A 4,542-nucleotide genomic window follows, 5' to 3' on the forward strand; every position below is an offset into this window, starting at 1 on the left:
AGGGATTAAAGCCTCTTTAGTCTTTTGAGGTATGTGAGGAATGGCTATTTTGTTTTTGTTTAATTAGGGTCTTGGTATAGAGCAGGACATTTAGTCGCCTATGTCCTTCTGTCCAATTTAAAGGTAGGGCTGAGCTGATTCACTGTGTAGAGATTAGTAGTGCAATGAATTACAATTAAACAATAATAATAATAATAACCTTTGCTCAAGGAGAATGTTTCAATAACTTAGATGTTCCCCAGCCAGCAGCATCATAAAGCCTCTGCAGTTGGGCGGCTGATATTTACTATCTTAGAACAGTGATATGAATTAGCTAAGGTCTCTCCATTTATTTAGTTGTCGGTGAATGCTAAATAGAAATAAATGAGTCAAAATTAAAGGAAAAGATAGATATCAACTTAGCATAAACCTCTCTGAATTACTATTCAAATTCTTGGGTCCTTCTGGACTTTAAGACCACGTTTTTTCTATAATAGGCAAGAAAGATGATTTATGCAGTTTATTTAGAGGTAAACTTTATGGAAAAAATGTTATACACATCCATACAATATGTGGGTTATAATCATTGTTTTAAGAAACAATGATAGCATACAGAGGTGCCTACAAAGTTTTTATTTAAAGAGCCAGGGTCTCTGTCACCCAGGCCAGAGTGCAGTGACGTGATCCTGGCTCACTGCAACCTTGAACTCCTGGGCTCAATCAATTCTCCCTCCTCAGCCTCCCAAGTAGCTGGGACTACATGCACATGCCAACGTGACCAATACATTGTTTTTTATTTTTTTCAAGATAGGGTCTCACTGTGTTTCCCAGGTTAAATTTTAAACATTATCTTTGTCTTTTTTGCCTGCTGCCCAAAGTCATAAGAAAATGTATCATTATTATTTAAAATGAAATCATAGTTTTAATAATACTTTACTAATAATATTTTAATTTCAATACGGAGCTTAAACTTTCAGAGCACTTTTAGCTACGCAGGCTAATTTATTCATGATTAGAGTTCTTTAGCACACATAGTCCATTCCTCTGAGATATGAAATGGCAATGCTATGTACTCATCTTATTACAAAGCGAAGATGGGATAGATTTTAGATATTTCAAAAAATAAGTACTTTTTTTCTGTTTGTACAGTAGTCCCCCGCCCTTATCCGTGGTTTCACTTTTCACGGTTTCGGTTGCCCAACATACAATGCAATAACATATTTTGAGAGAGAGACCACATTAACGTTTATTACAGTATACAGTTATAATTGTTCTATTTTGCTATTTTTATTGTTAACTTCTTACTATGCCTAGTTTATAAATTAAACTTCATCAAAAAGTTATGCATGTATAAGAGAAAACAGTATATATAGGGTTCTGTACTATTTGCCATTCCAGGCACCTAGTGGGGGTCTCGGAATATATCCCCTATGGGTAAGGGGGAACCACATACTTCAATACAAAGTTGAAAAGGCTCTGACCATATAGTATTCATGTTAATTTGGTATTAAAAAAACCACTAAACCTGAGTGAACTAATTCTCAAAAAAAAAGGATATGTGTAGCTTTTGTTTCTTCAATAAAAATATATGAAAGTATCTTTTAAGAGTGATTTTAAACTACTTGTCTTTTAAGATAACTTTTAACTGATGATTTGGGGGCACTCATAAGCTCGCTAGGGATAAAACTAAGGTTCCATTAGAATATCTTGATTTAGGTCAGGGACAGTGGCTCTTGCCTGTAATCCCAGCACTTTGGGAGGCCGAGGCAGGAGGATCACTTGAGCCCAGAAGTTCGAGCAAAAATTGGCCAAGAGACAGCTGAGAGAGGCACTTCTCCACTTGTAGAAGTATGATCTTTTTGGGGAACAAATCTTACATCTCTCCCTTGCCAAAACAGGATCCTGGCAGTATTTTGTTTCATGATCTAGACACATGGGCATTCACGTCATAAAAATTCATTGAGATGTACATTTATATTTGTTCACTTTTGTATTTGTATGCTTTACTTAAATTACTATAAAAACTTAAAAAAAAAAAAGAAGAAGAAGTTCGAGACCAGTCTGGGAAACATGGTGCGATTTCTTCTCTTAAAAACAAAAACAAAAACAAAAAGCTTGGTTTAATTAAAGAGAAGAAACTCCTTTCTGTACAGGGCAGCTTTAAGTGTAACTTCTTGGTGGTATCTGAGGTGGCAGAGAAAGAATGGTGTCTGGGGTTTCATTATCTGCACTGTGATTTAAGTTCACTGAACCTTGGTTTCCTCATCTATAAAACAAGAATGTTGTCTTGAAGAGCAGGTGCTTAGTACTATTATTGTAGGCAAAGGAGTTCAACTAAATGACTTCTTGGGTTTCTTTTAAATGCCAGAATTAAATAGTTGTAAAATAGAGGAACCGATTTCCCTTCAATCGTGAGTAGTTTAAAATGCCACCGAAGATGGCAGAATGAGCCATTAAAATGGCTTTTATAAAACTTTCTTCCTTCGGTTTTTATCAACTGTAAATTAAAGCTATTCTATTCATAGTCTAAAGCTGAGGAAATAAGCTTTTGTAACCTACTAATATTTTCACCCCGGGAAAATAATTGTTCTTAGAAAAGCTAAAATGGGTCGGGCACTATGGCTCTCGCCTGTAATCCTAGCACTTTGGGAGGCAGAGGCAGGTGGATCATCTGAGGTCAGGAGTTTGAGACCAGCCTGGCCATCATGGTGAAACCCCATCTCTACTAAAAATACAAAAATTAGCCAGGAATGGTGGTGGGTGCCTGTAATCTCAGCCACTTGGGAGGCTGAGTCAGGAGCATCGCTTGGACCAGGAGGCGGAGGCTGCAGTGAGCTGAGATCATGCCATTGCACTCCAGCCTGGGCAACAAGAGGGAAATTCCATCTCAAAAATAAAAAGAAAGAAAAGCTAAAATATTCCTATGCTTAATCCTACTGTTGGAAGCATAAAGATTTGTTATATTTCTTGCATGGTTTTAAAAACCAAGGACTGTTTTCAAAACTTAAAGCAATGATTAGGTGCCATATAAATGTCAAGTTATATATTACCTGAGGACTTTAATGGAGCACATAATAAATACTAATTAATTTAACCAACACCCCTGTGGTGAACACATTATTACCCCTCCTCCCCTTTGAACAGGCAGGGAGACTAAGCTTCCATGAGACCAAGTAACTCACCCTGGGGATGTGTGGAAGAAGTTGCTGAGCCAGAAAAAGGAATGGAATCTGAGCCCTATGTATTTACAGTTTAAGAAGAGTCTTATTCCTCATGGATGAAAACATTTCTGCTTCCCTTTACATTTATATATTTGTGAGGATAGAGTGGATTATGTGTACTACTGAGACACCACCACCCTTCCCAAATGTTAGCTCTTTGTTTCCAGGATGTGCAATGACAAATAATTTGTTGGTAATGCTAACACTTCAATTAGTTAGATCTACACTTACTTAGTAAGCTTCAAATTGTTCCTATGGATGGATTAGAAAATGGAATTTAATAAGAACAATGAAGACTGAAAGCAACAAGGAAAATAAAACAGATTTTTCCAGTAAGCAGATAGGTAATTTTTTTATATTTTATGTTTTGAGACAGGGTCTCACTCTGTCACCCAGCCTGGAGTGCAGTGGCACAGTCAGGATTCCCTGCAGCCTTGATCTCCTAGGCTTGAGTGATGATCCCACCTCAGCCTCCTAGGAAGCTGGGACTACAGGGTGTGCCACAATGCCAGGTTAATTTTTTGTATTTTTAGTAGAGATGAGGTTTTGCAATGTTGCCCAGGCCGGTCTCGAACTCCTGGACTCAAGTGATTCACTTGCCTTGGCTTCCCAAAGTGTTGGGATTACAGGTGTGAGCCACCACGCCTGGCCATGCAGATAATTGATTTGCTTTTTTATTGTGATTTTACTTTTATAATTTTTCCCAGTAATTGTTACTGGTAAGATAGTCTAGGAATTATTTTGTGATCTCCTGTCCTACCTCCTCAGTTTATAGAGGGCACGCAATAAGGACTTATTGGCTGAAACATAATACTCCTCCCAGTCATAGATTCATCAGTGACTAAAATGGAATGTTGTATAATGGATAATACAATGTTTGAGCAATTTATTCATTATAGCATTCAGTTAATATTGTGCATTTACTCATTTAATCAGGTAATTTGTGATTAGAAGAATCCAAGAAATAAACCAGAACTAGCCATGTTGATTTCAACTCGGTTAACTTTGACAAACACCCAGTGCAATTCTTTAGAAACTAAAATTTTGATAACTGGACTATGACTTATGATTTTTAAAAAACGAAAAGAGATTGAATGTGTCAAGAGCCAGCATAACATACATTTGCCCAAATTTTATTTTCCAGAGCATCACTTTTCCTAGGCAAGAATAAATGCTAGAGGCTGCCTGACTACCACTATTTGGGTAGCATAAAGAAACAGAATTCACCATCATTGGGTAGTTTTTTTTTCCATACTACCCTGCAATACTGGTTTATTTAGCATATGTATAAGTTCCTTTCTGTCATACTTTTGGAGTTTTGATGTATAAAATAACACCTTGA

Source organism: Chlorocebus sabaeus, chromosome 14, assembly GCF_047675955.1.
Source record: "Chlorocebus sabaeus isolate Y175 chromosome 14, mChlSab1.0.hap1, whole genome shotgun sequence".
Taxonomy (NCBI): Eukaryota; Metazoa; Chordata; class Mammalia; order Primates; family Cercopithecidae; genus Chlorocebus; species Chlorocebus sabaeus.